Source organism: Triticum dicoccoides, chromosome 4A (genome assembly GCF_002162155.2).
Source record: "Triticum dicoccoides isolate Atlit2015 ecotype Zavitan chromosome 4A, WEW_v2.0, whole genome shotgun sequence".
Taxonomy (NCBI): Eukaryota; Viridiplantae; Streptophyta; class Magnoliopsida; order Poales; family Poaceae; genus Triticum; species Triticum dicoccoides.
This window is the reverse complement of record NC_041386.1, coordinates 431,186,833-431,205,009: the sequence shown is the minus strand read 5'-3', so window position 1 is coordinate 431,205,009 and position 18,177 is coordinate 431,186,833.

Genomic DNA, 18,177 nt, shown 5'->3' with positions numbered 1-18,177 from the left:
GCGACCACCGCCGCTGTTCGCCCGCGCCGGCGTGCGCCTCTCCTCCAGCCAGATCCGGGCAGGAGCCAGCCGGATCCGGCGGCCCCAACCTCCTCTCCGGCGATCCCCGGCGTTCCCGGCGAGCTCCGGTCATCCTCGAAGTCCGTGCCACAAAACCCTAGATCTGGAGGTGGTTATTTCGGCTAAGTCCTGAGATTCCAGTTTCAAATGCACATGTTCATCGCATCGTAACTTTCCATCCATAGCTTCGATTCATGCATATAGCATATCAAAATGTTCACCTCAGAGAGTACATCATTTCATCTCATTGCATCATTTTCATTTGAGCTCATCTTGATGCCCGAAATGTTGTTAGAAGAGTGCTACTTGAGATAATTGTCAGATCTGCTGCTCCATTTAGATATTTGTCATTTTTGCCATGATTATTGTGTGCATGATATGCCCATGAGCTCTACATATGTTTTGTTAAGGGTTTTGCCATATTTCCAGAGGTGCAACCCATGTATTTTTGTGATGTGTGTGGTGACTAGCACAAGCTTGCAAAGTGAGGCACTTGGTAATGCTGATTTCAGGGACTTAGCATTTCCACTAAGTCCTTGACCTGTTTATCTCAATATGCCATATGTTCATGTTGTTTCCTAGTGATCCGTGCCTCTTTTGAGGATGATCAGTAAGGATGTTTTGTTAATCATGTAGTGATCTATCCATCCATGTCTTTGTTTGCAATTATGGAGCACCCTAGCTTGAGTCAATCGAGCTCTACTTCTGTCATTTCGTGAATCTGGGCAGATTGTCTACTTGTTAGCAATTTTGCCGAGGATGTTGTAGTTGATCCGTGCATGCCATGTTATTGTTCTTGCCATGTCTAGCTTGAATTTTATGTATTCTTGATGGGTGTGTGCTTAGATTGTCATGACTTGCTCTGTAGTGAGTGCATCGAGCTCGTAAACATGCCTACTTGATATCTGTTTCAGCATGCTCCAGTTTTCACTAAGTCTGTGATCTAATTATGTTTTTGCCATGTTCACATGCTTGCAATTGTATTTTCTGATCCCTTTTGGCTCAAGGTCACTAAGGGACTTTTGTTAAGCTCTTTGAGTAGCTCGATGCGATGCTTTACTTTGCCATGTTCAGGCCCTGTAGCATATAGTTTTCATGCTCCAAAGTGTGCTACCTGATCTGAGATTCCAGGCTAGTGTTAATTTCACTAAGTCTGAAATCTGTTTACCATATGCATTTTTGCCATGCTTGTTTGAACCTGTTAATGGATGAATTAGCCGTAGCTCAGTGCTAGTCTTTTGTTAAACATCATGAATGCATCCCTTCCATGTATTTTGTTGTCATGTTTGGGTGCTGTAGCATGTTCATCTTGTTGCATGTAGATGGCTACGTGCTGTATATCGCAGACCGGTGCCATATTTGAATTGCTTGCCATTTCCAAACCGTAACTCCGATTCTGGTGATCTTTATATCATTTTCAAGCGATTTCATCTCATCTTTCTAGTGGCACACTTGGATTTCCAAGTTGGGGCCAGGTTCATGCATTCCTTTTCCAATCATCCATATGCATCGCATCCCGCATCCCGCATATCATACCATGTTCATGTTTTGGTTGTTTACTATGTTGTGTGCTTCTTTCCGGTGTTTGCTTCTTCGGGTTGGTTCCGGTATCGTCATGTTTGTTTTCTTCTTGGACTCGTTCTTCTTCCTTGCGGCATTTCAGGCAAGATGATCATACCCTCGAAATCACCTCTATCTTGGCTTGCTTAGTTGCTCGCTCTTTTGCTATGCCTATGCTGCGATACCTACCACTTGCTTATCATGCCTCCCATGTTGTTGAACCAAGCCTCTAACCCACCTTGTCCTAGCAAACCGTTGTTTGGCTATGTTACCGCGTTGCTCAGCCCCTCTTATAGCGTTGTTAGTTGCAGGTGAAGATTGAAGTTTGTTCCTTGTTGGAACATGTTTACTTGTTGGGATATCACTATATATCTTATTTAATTAATGCATCTATATACTTGGTAAAGGTTGGAAGGCTCGGCCTTATACCTGGTGTTTTGTTCCACTCTTGCCGCCCTAGTTTCCGTCATATCAGTGTTATGTTCCCGGATTTTGTGTTCCTTACGCGGTTGGGTGATAATGGGAACCCCTTGATAGTTCGCCTTGATTAAAGCTTTTCCAGCAATGCCCAACATTGGTTTTACCATTCGCCGCCTAGACTTTTCTTTTCCCTTGGGGGTCGCGCGCCCAAGGGTCATCATTATTCTAACCCCCCCCCCCGGGCCAGTGCTCCTCTAAGTGTTGGTCCGACCGAGTAGACTGCGGGGCCACCTCGGGGCTACTTGAGGGTTGGTTTTACTCGTAGGATGTCTCATCTGAGTGTGCCCTGAGGACGAGATATGTGCAGCTCCTATCGGGATTTGTCGGCACATTCGGGCGGTGTTGCTGGACTTGTTTTAACCTGTCGAAGTGTCTTGAAGAACCGAGATACCAAGTCTGATCAGAACGTCTCGGGAGGAGGTTTATTCCTTCGTTGACCGTGAGAGCTTGCCATGGGCTAAGTTGGGACTCCCCTACAGGGATTTGAACTTTCGAAAGCCGTGCCCGCGGTTATGGGCAGATGGTAATTTGTTAACGTCCAGTTGTAGAAAACCTGAAGTTGACCTTAATTAAAATGAATCAACAGCTTGTGTTACCGTGATGGTCTCTTTCCGGCGGAGTCCGGGAAGTGAACACGGTGTTGGAGTTATGCTTGATGTAGGTTGCTATAGGATCACTTCTTGATCATACTTTTATCGACCGTGCTTTGCCTTCTCTTCTCGCTCTCATTTGCGTATGTTAGCCACCATATATGCTAGTCGCTTGCTGCAGCTCCACCTCATACCTTTACCTTACCCATAAGCTTAAATAGTCTTGATCGCGAGGGTGTGAGATTGCTGAGTCCCCGTGGCTCACAGATACTTCCAAAACCAGCTTGCAGGTGCCGACGAGACCGTGCAGGTGACGCAACCAAGCTCAAGGAGGAGCTCGATGAAGATCTTGTCCTTTGTGTTGTTTCGTTCTAGTTGATCAGTAGTGGAGCCCAGTTGGGGTCGATCGGGGACCTTTGTCGCATTTGGGGTTCTTCTTTTATTTTGGTTCCGTAGTCGGACCTTGATTGTATCTGGTTGATGTAATGTTTTATTCATGTAATTGTGTGAAGTGGCGATTGTAAGCCAACTATGTATCTCTTTCCCTTATTTTATTACATGGGTTGTGTGAAGATTACCTCACTTGCGACATTGCTTTCAATGCAGTTATGCCTCTAAGTCGTGCTTCGACACGTGGGAGATATATCCGCATCGAGGGCATTACAAGTTGGTAATCAGAGCCTTCCCCGACCTTAGGAGCCCCATTTCTTGATCGTTATTAGCGGCCGAGTTGTGTCTAGAAAAATGTTTTGAGTCATTTAGGAACTATATATCGGAGAGTTTAGGAATTCTTTTTACTCCCCAGTCTCCTCATCGCCCTGGTAAGGCATCCTAACGTAGAGTTTTGACTCTTCTCTTCTCAAATTTCACAAAAAAAAATTAGGATCACGCGGGTATCTTGGAATCGTTCCGATGGTTTTGTGACGAGAACATTGTCTTGGTGCCTCCTGTCAGGGGTTTTGTGGAAGTGTCCCGGGGAGTTGAGCTCTGAGGTGTTGTCGTCATAATTTTATCGTTGCAGTTCTGGAATACCTGAGTTTAGTACGCCGACATCGAAAATCTCTTTTATGCAGTTCGTTGGTGAGATATCCTCGACACCACTCAGTACTGGGGCGGGAGTTCGGGAGTATCGCCATAACTTGTATAACGGATGCTTTTCGAAGGTTGAGGTAGACGATTTTCGAAGGTTTCTTGGTTATGTGTTGAAGGATGGATACAGTTGGATGTAGGATTTGTTAGTTTTGGGTGAGATATTATGCTTCCCCTGTATCCCCAACACCTGATTGCATAACCGGAAAATTTCGGGAGTTCATAAGTGGGAATTCAAGTAGATCTTAGGATATCTTTCTGTCAGATGTATGATATGAAATTGGGGTTCGACGTCTAGTGGTCCGCCTATTCACGGTCGGTTTTATAGTGGTCTCGTTGTGTCTTAAAGAGTCCTTGGCTATGCCGACTCGGGGACGCTTCGTATGTCATGTGCACTGCCTTGTACATGATGGTGTTGTACGATCGAGCCCGTGTAGGCCCCACCACGAAAACTTCGGACGAAATCTCTATCATATGTTTGTTCCGGCTTATTCTGCAAGCCAATCCTTTGTTTTGTTTTCAGTTGTGGTATTCGAGTTGCTTCGATGTCAAGTGTTGATTCCATACCTTTCCTAAATGGTGTTCTCATACTCCGATGTGAATACTAATCCTTCTCGATCATCGAGATTGTCTTGTCAATCCTTTTCATCGGCGTGTTTTCTCTTCAAGTGGATATGATCATTTCAACATCCGCAAGACCCAATCTCAGTTTTTCATCAACGTTGTTTGTTTCATCCATCTTCAAGTTGTCTTTTTTTTCCCACCCACCCCTTTTTCTTCAAGGAACCAGATTTCTTTTTCAAGCATCATTTTATTGTTGTGAAGCCTCTCCATTCTTTTCGTCAATATTCTTACCAGGTGGTTCTCAAGAAGTTGTTCTACTAGTTCGTCTCTCATCACTCATTTTCTTCTCCGGTGGATTTAATTCAAGCTTTGGTATTGAGCATACTCCTTTTCATTTTGCCCAATGATTTTCTCATACCGGTGCACCCAAAAATAATTCACTTCTCACTATTCATTTGTTCCGGAGTGCTGAAGATATCTCAGAAGGTTCACGTTTCAATTATCAATCCGTTCAAGATATCTCGAAGATTCGTGTTTTCCACTCTGCATTCGTTCAAGATTTTTCCAGGTTGTTGTCTCATTCAAGTCATTTAATTCAACCGGCGCAACCTCTCTTTTAAATCATTCAACAGTGTTTCTTTTGAGTGGGCCCTAACCCACAGGTCTTTTCCCAGGATCTTACCTGACTCTTCCTATTTTCCCGGAGCTATTCTCAAATCCATTTCGAAGTTTGACGTAAGAATGAAGTTTTCATCAGTCAAATGTTTTCTCCAAGATCTGTCAAATTCTTTTCATCATTGGTTCAACTTGCCTATTCTTCTTTATTCCGGAGTTTCTCAACAATTCACGGTGGTGTTTCTCGTCGTCTTCCTCATCATTTGAAGACTGAAGAAGATTTTGCCTCCATATCTTATCCGTTCTCGTGAAGATTCGTGATTCTAGCTTGTTGTCGTCCTCTCATAATTATTTTCGATTGTGAGAATCCTTTTCACCCATCAGGAGATAGTCAAGGGTATTTTCAGTTTGATTATTCGGAGCCCATCATTTCAGAAGACTTGTTCATTCTCAGCTTCCAGCTCTCGTTCCCCAAATCTCACCGGTGCATCATTCAATATTCTTTGATCAGCGTGTGATCTCTTCGTTTCAGTTGTATCTAAATTCTCTCAAGTATCTTCGTTTATTTTCATTTCTTACGGTGGTTCTTCTAGGTTTCTCTTCCTTATCAATTCATTCATTGTCAATCCTACCGGTGGTTCAAAGAAGACCTTCCCAAGTTGGCGCTATATCTCTCTTAATCCTTGCTACGAGAATAAGTAGTGTGCCAAATCCGTTGATTGTCATCAATTTAATTGGTGAAGGATATGCTTAATGTAATTCTTATTCTTGTTTCATCCAAGTGATTAATTCCCTATTCCGGAGGCTCGTCAAATTCTTGATCTAAATTGTGTCATTTTCTCTTTTTCCCGGAGTCCAAGTTCTCGCAATTATATTATCACGGAGATTCATCTAAATCTTTACAAGGATTCACCTTGTGTTTTCAACTTCTTTTTCCTTCCGTTTGATCATCCTTTTGTTACCGGAGTTCTTCATGGAGGTTCTACATGATGGTTCATTAAGGATTTAATTCCTTCTCGAAGTGTTCATCTACATTCTTTTCAGAGGAGCTCAAGTATTCTTTCATCTTGCTATCCGGAGTGCAATTCTTTCAACCGTATCATTGGAGCTGGTATTATGTCATTCTTGATAATTTGAGTTCATGTTTTCATGTTTCACAATTTATCAAGTATGAGATATTTTAAATCCATCAACCTCTTCGTTGGAATTATCTTGGGTTATATTTCACCTAAAGCCTTCTCTAAGGTTTGTTGCTAGTTATGGTGCTTATAATTAACCCAAGTTCTTCATCTATCCTCCCGGTGATATAAGTTTCTCGTCTCCTTGTTCATATCAATCCAATTCTGCTTCCCGTGAGTGGCAGGTTGTCACCTCATAATTTGAGATGTATTCCATAAGACCATATCAAGATTATTCTTTTCGTTGTTGGTTTTCCAACAACTCCGTTCTAGCACTTGTTGTAAGCATGCTCCCTCAAGATCTTGTTTTCTCGTCTTTCATTCCATTCCATTCTTTCTTTTGTTCCGGAGGCATTGTGATGTTGCTCTCTTCAACCCATCTTTTCGTTTTGTCAGGATCGTGTTCTTTTCTTGGGTTAGCCATTTGACCGGAGTATTGTGCCCCTTTGCTCAAGTTCTTTCATTTTATCAAGTCTTCATCTCTTTTCAACCGAAGTGCTACCCGAATCGGTTCTTTCTTATTTCTCTTTCTTAACGGAGTGCTTTCAACTTTGTTCTTCTCCGTTGTTTTATTTCTTTCAATTTATTCAACCTTTTCAAGGTTCTTTGGTTTCACTCGTTTGTCAAAGAAGCAATTTGTTTTACCTCTTCTCTTATCTCTTCCGTTGTCCCTCCAGTGCCATTCTAGATCTCGGGACGAGATCCTCTCGTAGTGGTGGAGTGTTGTAACGCCTCGAGACCGATGTGCCAGGTGTCGTCCAGTTATTCGCTATTGTTGCATTGAAATTGCTTGCGTGTCATGCATTGCATATCATGTCATCATGTGCATTTCATTTGCATACATGTTCGTCTTATGCATCCGAGCATTTTTCCCGTTGTCCGTTTCGCATTCCGGCGCTCCGTTCTCCTCCGGTGGTCATTTCTACCTTCTTCTCGTGTGTGGGGATTAAACATTTCCGGATTGGACCGGGACTTGTCATGCGGCCTTGGTTTACTACCGGTAGACTGCCTATCAAGTTTCGTACCATTTGGACTTCGTTTGATGCTCCAGCGGTTAACCGAGGGACCGAAAAGGCCTTGTGTGTGTTGCAGCCCAAAACCCCTCCAATTTGGCCCAAAACCCACCAAAACCCTCTCCATCATCTAGGTCGTTCGATCACGATCGCGTGGCCGAAAACCGCACCTCATTTGGACTCTCCTAGCTCCCTCTACCTATAAAAGAGCACCCCTCCCCGAAATTTTGGATCATTTCGCGGATGAACCCTAGATCTCACCTCCCTCTGCGTCGCCGGACATGTCCATTCACCGGCGGACGCGTCCACCTTCGCCGCCACGTCGCTTCGACCAACGGAGCGCCGCCACGTCAGCGCGCCGCCTCCCGCGCCCAATCAGAGCGCGCCACTTGGCGCCCCGCCGCCCGTGCCTCCCACCGGCCCGCTCGGCCCAAGGCCGGCCCCCTCCTCCGCGCGTTCGGGCCGCGCGCCGCCCGCTGTGCCCGACGCCGCCCGCCTCTTCCTCCGCGCCGTGCCTCCACGCCGGCTCGCCGCCGACCAGCGCGCCTCGCCGCCCGCCGCACTCTCCTCGCCGGCGCAGCCACGCCCGCGACCACCGCCGTCGTTCGCCCGCGCCGCCATGCGCCTCTCCTCCGGCCAGATCCGGCCAGGAGCCGGCCGGATCCGGCGGCCCCAAACTCCTCTCCGGCGATCCCCGACGTTCCCGGCGAGCTCCGGTCATCCTCGAAGTCCGTGCCACCAAACCCTAGATCTGGAGGTGGTTATTTCGGCTAAGTCCTGAGATTCTAGTTTCAAATGCACATGTTCATCGCATCATAACTTTCCATCCATAGCTCCGATTCATGCATATAGCATATCAAAATGTTCGCCTCAGAGAGTACATCATTTCATCTCATTGCATCACTTTCATTTGAGCTCATCTTGATGCCCGAAATGCTGTTAGAAGAGTGCTACTTGAGATAATTGTTAGATCTGCTGCTCCATTTAGATATTTGTCATTTTTGCCATGATTATTGTGTGCAAGATATGCCCATGAGCTCTACATATGTTTTGTATAGGGTTTTTCCATCTTTCCAGAGGTGCAACCCATGTATTTTTGTGATGTGTGTGGTGACTAGCACAAGCTTGCAAAGTGAGGCACTTGGTAATGCTGATTTCAGGGACTTAGCATTTCCACTAAGTCCTTGACCTGTTTATCTCAATATGCCATATGTTCATGTTGTTTTCTAGTGATCCGTGCCTCTTTTGAGGATGATCAATAAGGATGTTTTGTTAATCTTGTAGTGCTCTATCCATCCATGTCTTTGTTTGCAATTATGGAGCATCCTAGCTTGAGTTAATCGAGCTCTACTTTTGTCATTTCGTGAATCTGGGCAGATTGTCTACTTGTTAGCAATTTTGTCGAGGATGTTGTAGTTGATCCGTGCATGCCATGTTATTGTTCTTGCCATGTCTAGCTTGCATTTTATGTATTCTTGATGCGTGTGTGCTTAGATTGTCATGACTTGCTCTGTAGTGAGTGCATCGAGCTCGTAAACATGCCTACTTGATATCTGTTTCAGCATGCTCCAGTTTTCACTAAGTCTGTGATCTGATTATGTTTTTGCCATGTTCACATGCTTGCAATTGTATTTTCTGATCCCTTTTGGCTCAAGGTCACTAAGGGACTTTTGTTAAGATCTTTGAGTAGCTCCATGCCAGGCTTTACTTTGCCATGTTCAGGCCCTGTAGCATATAGTTTTCATGCTCCAAAGTGTGCTACCTGATCTGAGATTCTAGGCTAGTGTTAATTTCACTAAGTCTGAAATCTGTTTACCATATGCATTTTTGCCATGCTTGTTTGAACCTGTTAATGGATGAATTGGCCGTAGCTTAGTGCTAGTCTTTTTTTAAGCATCATGAATGCATCCCTGCCATGTATTTTGTTGTCATGTTTGGGTGCTGTAGCATGTTCATCTTGTTGCATTTAGATGGCTACGTGTTGTATATCGCAGACCGGTGCCATATTTGAATTGTTTGCCATTTCCAAACCGTAACTCTGATTCCGGTGATCTTTATATCGTTTTCAAGAGATTTCATCTCATCTTTCCAGTGGCACACTTGGATTTCCAAGTTGAGGCCAGGTTCATGCATTCCTTGTCCAATCATGCATATGCATCGCATCCCGCATCCCGCATATCATACCATGTTCATGTGTTGGTTGTTTACTATGTTGTGTGCTTCTTTCCGGTGTTTGCTTCTTCGGGTTGGTTCTGGTATCATCGCGTTTGTGAGGACCCGTTCGTCTACGCCCGTTTTTCTTCTTCTTGGACTCGTTCTTCTTCCTTGCGGGATTTCAGGCAAGATGATCATACCCTCGAAATCACCTCTATCTTGGCTTGCTTAGTTGCTCGCTCTTTTGCTATGCCTATGCTGCGGTACCTACCACTTTCTTATCATGCCTCCCATGTTGTTGAACCAAGCCTCTAACCCACCTTGTCCTAGCAAACCGTTGTTTGGCTATGTTACCGCGTTGCTCATCCCCTCGTATAGCGTTGTTAGTTGCAGGTAAATATTGAAGTTTGTTCCTTGTTGGAACATGGAGCTGTTGTTCCTTGTTGGAACATGTTTACTTGTTGGGATATCACTATATATCTTATTTAATTAATGCATCTATATACTTGGTAAATGGTGGAAGGCTCGGCCTTATGCCTGGTGTTTTGTTCCACTCTTGCCGCCCTAGTTTCGGTCATATCGGTGTTATGTTCCCGGATTTTGTGTTCCTTACGCAGTTGGGTGATAATGGGAACCGCTTGATAGTTCGCCTTGATTAAAGCTTTTCCAGCAATGCCCAACATTGGTTTTACCATTCGCCGCCTAGCCTTTTCTTTTCCCTAGGGGGTCGCGCGCCCAAGGGTCATCATTATTCTAACCCCCCCCGGGCCAGTGCTCCTCTAAGTGTTGGTCCGACCGAGTAGACTGCGGAGCCACCTCGGGGCAACTTGAGGGTTGGTTTTACTCGTAGGATGTCTCATCTGAGTGTGCCCTGAGAACGAGATATGTGCAGCTCCTATCGGGATTGTCGGCACATTCGGGCGGTGTTGCTGGACTTGTTTTAACCTGTCGAAGTGTCTTGAAGAACCGAGATACCAAGTCTGATCGGAACGTCTCGGGAGGAGGTCTATTCCTTCGTTGACCGTGAGAGCTTGTCACGGGCTAAGTTGGGACTCCCCTACAGGGATTTGAACTTTCGAAAGCCGTGCCCGTGGTCATGGGCAGATGGGAATTTGTTAACGTCAGGACGAGAAAACCTGAAGTTGACCTTAATTAAAATGAATCAACAGCGTGTGTTACCGTGATGGTCTCTTTCCGGCGGAGTCCGGGAAGTGAACACGGTGTTGGAGTTATGCTTGACGTAGGTTGCTATAGGATCACTTCTTGATCATACTTTTATCGACCGTGCTTTGCCTTCTCTTCTCGCTCTCATTTGCGTATGTTAGCCACCATATATGCTAGTCGCTTGCTGCAGCTCCACCTCATACCTTTACCTTACCCATAAGCTTAAATAGTCTTGATTGTGAGGGTGTGAGATTGCTGAGTCCCCGTGGCTCACAGATACTTCCAAAACCAGCTTGCAGGTGCCGATGAGACCGTGTAGGTGGCGCAACGAAGCTCAAGGAGGAGCTCGATGAAGATCTTGTCCTTTGTGTTGTTTCGTTCAAGTTGATTAGTAGTGGAGCCCAGTTGGGGTCGATCGGGGACCTTTGTCGCATTTGGGGTTCTTCTTTTATTTTGGTTCCATAGTCGGACCTTGATTGTATCTGGTTGATGTAATGTTTTATTCATGTAATTGTGTGAAGTGGCGATTGTAAGCCAACTATGTATCTCTTTCCCTTATTTTATTGCATGGGTTGTGTGAAGATTACCTCACTTGCGACATTGCTTTCAATGCGGTTATGCCTCTAAGTCGTGCTTCGACACGTGGGAGATATAGCCGCATCGAGGGCATTACAACTGCCTCCTGAAGTTGAGGTGTTCTTGTGCGTGGCTAACTTGTGTAGGTTAGAGAGCGATCTAAGATGCCGTCCCCTTGCCCCTGATGGTGGATAGTCCTACTTATAGGGGCCCTGGTCAACTTTCCAAATATTGAGCGCGAAGGGAGCCAACAACGGCGGGCTAATTTGAAGGGGGGCAGCTAGTACAAGCTATCCTGACAAAAGGTGGTCTGCACCTACGAAAGGCTCTGGTGGTGACGCCGTCTTGGGATCCACGATGACCTCTGTCTTGCCGTCCTTCCTGTCTTGGTCTTGTTGCACAAAATGGCAACCTTTGCATGATGCCTCGGTACTCCTCACCTGCGCTAGCCTCCTTAGCACCAAAGAGGAAACAAGGACGCTGCGCGTGCTGGCATCGTCATGGCTCACGTCATGAGAGCCACGTGAGGTTCGCCTCGCCTTGATACCTTCGCTCCTCATGAGCCTGCTTGACTAGGCCGCTCCAGAGGAGGCCTCGTGTCGTCCTCCTCGCGAGGCTTGGCCCCTCGCGAGGGTCTTGGATGCCTTGTTGATGAAGATGGGCCGTACGGCCTGCTGGCTTAGCCACGCAGCGGGCCGCAGGTAGGCAAGTCCGGGGACCCCCGTTCCCAGGACGCCGACAGAAATAACATGGCAGATTCAGTATAAATAACATGTCAGATTTAGTACCACACACGGGGCAATTGTAGTCACTGATTCATGTAATTCTCTTTCAATTTCTGATGCCCATCAATAGTCATTCTCCCATTTTTTTTAAATCTAGACCATCTACCTTACAAAAATGTCACCAACACCCAAGTTACAATCCTCCAGCGTTGCTCACGGATTTCCCCTCCCTTTCTTTGTTTTCTTGTGTTTTGCTTGAATCTCCAACCCCGATTTGTATCTGACCCCTTTTGGACGCCCTTTTGTGATGGAACGGGGCGGGTTCCTGACCTAGGTTTGCGTGTTTGCTGTTCCAGACCCTACCTCCGAGTTTTCAAATGATGGACCCGTGGATGAAGGCACACTTGAGGTACGAGGGAACCTGTGTAAGGCTTCTTCAGCCTTCCTCTTTTTGATCTCATCAAGCTCTCTTTTCAGGGCCTTCATGTGTTTTTCTGCCACCCTTGCTGTCTCATCACTCTTGCATGCTTCATCTATTAGTTCAGTATAGTTCTTGGTCAACACAACGTGCCTCACAGCTTCCATGGTTGCCGCTGGTCTCTCATCATGCACAGCCAAAACTGCATTTGATGTTTGTGGCCCCAACGCATCATCAGCATCCCAAGTCCATCGCCGCCGTATGAAATGGCGGGGCAATCGCGTTACCACGACCATGTCCATTATTTTCAGCATGTGACAGCACACAATCCCGTCCCGTTCTAATTTGCAGCATTGGCAGTAGTATTTTTCTTCATTTATCAAGGCCTTCACGAAGTAGTTCCTTCCCTTGTCCGGGTCTTCAGGTTCTGAATCCGACATGCCCAAGAGAGAACACACCTTGAATTTATGTTCGTCCATCTGGTAAGCTGTGTACATGCTAGCACGCTTGATTTCCTCCTAGAATCTGCATGTTTTTGTGTTTTTGTTAAACTCTTATATGATGTTTTTCTAGCACCTTGTGTTGATGTAGGTCGTAACATAGCAAACGTATCTAACATCAACGATGGCATGGAAATGCTGATTTTTTTTCCCACATCTGTTCTTGTGTTGTTTGTTTCCACATGGCAACCGCATGATATTTTCACATGACAACTGCATAACATTTAATATGGCAATGCATTTCATTTAACATGGCAACTAAGGTTCATTTAACATGGCAAATCCAGTTCATAAAACATGGCAAATGCAGTTTTGGGTCACGTGTCAACTACACATCATTTCAGACGGCAACTATAGTTCATTAAACATGGCAATTATAGTTCAACCCACATAGCAACTATAGTTGATTTCACATGGCAATTATAGAACATGCATACAATGTATTCAATGGCTATTTTTTAATAGATCAGCAAGTCAAAAAAGTTGGAAAATGCATTGCATTCTACATGTCACCTACTAAATTCATGCTTGTGCAAATTAGAATGGTAAATTTATTCACTTGTTAAAACTCTTGTTGGTATATATCTTGCTCATCTGTCTTTCCATCGGTAAATATGTTAGCAATTTAGGCTGCTTGAGCGCGGTGTTTGCTTCTTGTTGTAGCTCAGATCCCAGTATTTTCTGTTCCAAAGCGGTGTATTGCTTGGCAAACTACAGCAATGAGTTGCCAGGGCTCATGTACCACTTCAAAACAGAATTGAACCCCTCGCTGTGCTGCGTAGTCTGCAGAAATGGGAAGAAGCACTGCATGAAGTAGGCTGGCACCCAGTACATTCGCTTCTCCCATAGGCTATTAAGTGTCTCGTTGTCTTGGACTTGATATATTTCAATCATAGCCATCCAGCTCCGTTCAAACTCCTCCACTGTCAAGCTGTGGTCCACGCACAACTCGAATGCCTTGTGCAGCTCTGGACGATCAGCAAAGAATGGTCCTACGTCTCCTCAGCCTTCTTAATAATATGCCACCTGCAGTGCATGTGCAATGCCAACGGAAAGACCTCCTCTATGCCTGCACGCATGCTAAAATCCTGGTCTGTTATTATATTCATCGGAGCAAGTCCATCCATGCACTCCAAGAAGGTTTTGAACAGCCAAGTGTAACCATCTGTATCTTCGTTCCGAATGAGTCCGCAACCGAATTGCAATGAATGATTGTGGTTGTTTATTCCCATGAATGGAGCGCAGGGCATCTTGTACATATTTGTGAGATATGTCGTGTCGAATGAAATGCAATCATGGAAATGTTTGTAGGATCTTCTTGTAGCACCATCCACCCAATACATGTTTCTGACACGGTCCTCATCGTCCAATCTTATCCTATAGAAGAAATCAGCATCCGCTTTTGCTTTCTCTTCGAAGTAGGCTATCGTGTCTTCTATGTCAGCCAACCTGCTCTCTCTATGGTACTTTGCCTTTAGGTTTGTGATGTCTTCCGGTATGTAGGTCATGCTACTCAGTCTACCATCTCCGCTGTGGATCAAGGACAGTATCTGGACCATTCTTTATGGACTGACGTTACAATCATGTAGCAGCTTTATGAATTTCTTCTTGAGGGGGTGAATCCTCTATGGGCGCTCAGAAATTTTACGAGATCAAACTTCTTTATGAGTTCATGGTTGTGTTCGTCGAAATATTCGGTGACCACCCACCATGCTCCATCTGCATTTAGCTTACACCGGACAGGTCATTCCATCTTGACAATGATGCCTCTCTTTCATTCCAGCAGGACAGGCGCAACACCTTTACACTTCTTGTTCCTTCATGCCTTGTAGCACCTTATCTCACCTCTGCTGTACTCCTTAGTTTTTTTATTTTCCTATGGTATCAATCCAGTAGGAGCCCACGCTCAAGTCCCTCGTACCTGCACAAAGCGATAGCTACTCGCAACCAACGTGGTTAGGGGTTGTCAAGCCCTTCACGGTCACTTACGAGAGTGAGATCTGATAGATAGAATATTTTTGGTATTTTTGATATAAAGATGCAAAGTAAAAAGTAAAGGCAAAGTAAATAGCAAAGCAATATAAAAGTGATGGAGATTGATATGATGAGAATAGACCCGGGGGCCATAGGTTTCACTAGTGGCTTCTCTCAAGAGCATAAGTATTCTACGGTGGGTGAACAAATTATTGTTGAGCAATTGATAGAATTGTGCATAATTATGAGAATATCTAGGCATGATCATGTATATAGGCATCACGTCCGTGACAAGTAGATCGAAACAATTCTGCATCTACTACTATTACTCCACTCATCGACCGCTATCCAGCATGTAACTAGAGTATTAAGTTAAAAACAGAGTAACACCTTAAGGAAGATGACATGATGTAGAGAGATAAATTCATGCAATATGAAATAAACCCCATCTTGTTATCCTCGATGGCAACGATACAATACGTGCCTTGCTGCCCCTTCTGTCACTGGGTAAGGACACCGCAAGATCGAATCCAAAGCTAAGCACTTCTCCCATGGCAAGAACTACCAATCTAGTTGGCCAAACCAAATGGTTAATTCGAAGAGACTTACAAAGATAACCAACCATGCATAAAAGAATTTAGAGAAGATTCAAATATTATTCATAGATAGACTTGATCATAAACCCACAATTCATCGGTCTCAACAAACACACCGTAAAAAGAAGATTACATCGAATAGATCTCCACGAGAGAGGGGGAGAACTTTGTATTGAGATTCAAAGAGAGAGAAGAAGCCATCTAGCTACTAACTATGGACCCGAAGGTCTGAGGTAAACTACTCACACTTCATCAGAGGGGCTAGGATGATGTAGAAGCCCTCCGTGATGATGGCCCTCTTCCGGTGGAGCTCCGGAACAGGCCCCAAGATGGGATCTCATGGATACAGAAAGTTGCGGCGGTGGAATTAGGGTTTTGGCTCCTGTCCTGATCGTTTGGGGGTACGTGTGTATATATAGGAGGAAGGAGTACGCTGGTGGAGCACCGAGGGGCCCACGAGGCAGGGGTGCGCGCCCTAGGGGGGCGCCCCCACCCTCGTGACCACCTCTTTGATCCCTTGCGGTAGGGTCCAACTCTCCTTGATCACGTTCAGCGAGAAAATCACGTTTCCGAAGATATTATTCCGTTTGATATTCTGTTTATCCGAAACACTGAAATAGGCAAAAAAAACAGCAATTCTGGGTTGGGCCTCCGGTTAATAGGTTAGTCCCAAAAATAATATAAAAGTGGAAAATAAAGCCCAATATAGTCCAGAACAGTAGATAATATAGCATGGAGCAATCAAAAATTATAGATACGTTGGAGACGTATCAGGCATCCCCAAGCTTAATTCCTACTTGTCCTCTAGTAGGTAAATGATAAAAAGAGAATTTTTGATGCGGAGTGCTACTTGGCATAATTTCAATGTAAATCTTCTTAATTGTGGTATGAATATTCAGATTAGAAAGATTCAAGACAAAAGTTTATATTGACATAGAAAATAATAATACATCAAGCATACTAACAAAGCAATTATGTCTTCTCAAAATAACATGGCCAAAGAAAGTTATCCCTACAAAATCATATAGTCTGGCTATGCTCCATCTTCCCCACACACAAAGTATTTAAATCATGCACAGCCCCGATGACAAGCCAAGCAATTGCTTCATACTCTAACTTTTTCAAAACTTTTTCAATCTTCATGCAATACATGAGCGTGAGCCATGGATATAGCACTATAGGTGGAATAGAATGGTGGTTGTGGAGAAGACAAAAAGGAGAAGATAGTCTCACATCAACTAGGCGTATCAACGGGCTATGGAGATGCCCATCAATAGATATCAATGTGAGTGAGTAGGGATTGCCATGCAACGGATGCACTAGAGCTAAATGTATGAAAGCTCAACAAAAGAAACTAGTGGGTGTGCATCCAACTTGCTTGCTCACGAAGTCCTAGGGCAATTTGAGGAAGCCCATCATTGGAATATACAAGCCAAGTTCTATAACGTAAAATTCCCACTAGTATATGAAAGTGACAACATATGAGACTCTCTATATGAAGAACATGGTGCTACTTTGAAGCACAATATATGAGACTTGCTATATCATGGTGCTACTTTGAAGCACAAGTGTGGAAAAAAGGATAGTAGCATTGCCCCTTTTTATTTATTTATTTATTTTGGCCTTATTTTTTTCTTTGGCCTTTTTTTGGGACAATGCTCTATTGAATGATGATCATCACACTTCTATTTATTTACAACTCAATGATTACAACTCAATACTAAAACAAAGTATGACTCTATATGAATGCCTCCGGCGGTGTACCGGGATATGCAATGAATCAAGAGTGAGAAGTATGAAAGAATTATGAACAGTGGCTTTGCCACAAATACTATGTCAACTACATGATCATGCTAAGCAATATGACAATGATGGATGTGTCCTGATGAACTAGATGGTGGAAAGTTGCATGGCAATATATCTCGGAATGGCTATGGAAATGCCATAATAGGTATGTATGGTGGCTGTTTTGAGGAAGGTATATGGTAGGTGTATGATACCGGCGAAAGTTGTGCGGTATGAGAGAGGCTAGCAAGGGTGGAAGGGTGGGAGTGCATTTAATCCATGGACTCAACATTAGTCATAAAGAACTCATATACTTATTGCAAAAATTTAGAAGTTATCAAAGCAAAGTATTACGCGCATGCTCCTAGGGGGATAGATTGGTAGGAAAAGACCATCGCTCGTCCCCGACCGCCACTCATAAGGAAGACAATCAATAAATAAATCATGCTTTGACTTCATCACATAACGGTTCACCATACGTGCATGCTACGGGAATCACAAACTTCAACACAAGTATTCTTTAAATTCACAACTACTCAACTAGCATGACTTTAATATTATCACCTCCATATCTCAGAACAATTATCATGCTTCAATCTTTTCTTAGTATTCAACACACTTAAAAGAAAGTTTCACAAATCTTGAATACCAAGCATATTATTATTAGGAAAATTACCATGCTATTAATAGACTCTCAAATTAATTTAAGTGAAGCATGAGAGATCAATAGTTTCTTTAAAACATATCCACCACCGTGCTCTAAAACATCTAAGTGAAGCACATAGAGCAAAATTATAACGCTCAAAAGATATAAGTGAAGCACATAGAGTATTCTATCAAATTTTAATTCATGTATGGCTCTCTCAAAAGGTGTGTACAGCAAGGATGATTGTGGAATACTAACAAACAAAGACACAAATAATACAAGATGCTCCGAGCAAAACACATATCATGTTGGTGAATAAAAATATAGCTCCAAGTAAATTACCGATGGAAGTGGACGAAAAGAGGGGATGCCTTCCGGGGCATCCCCAAGCTTTGACTTTTTGGTGTCCTTGTATTATCTTGGGGGTGCCATGGGCATCCCCAAGCTTAGGCTCTTGCCACTCCTTGTTCCATGATCCATCAAAAGAATT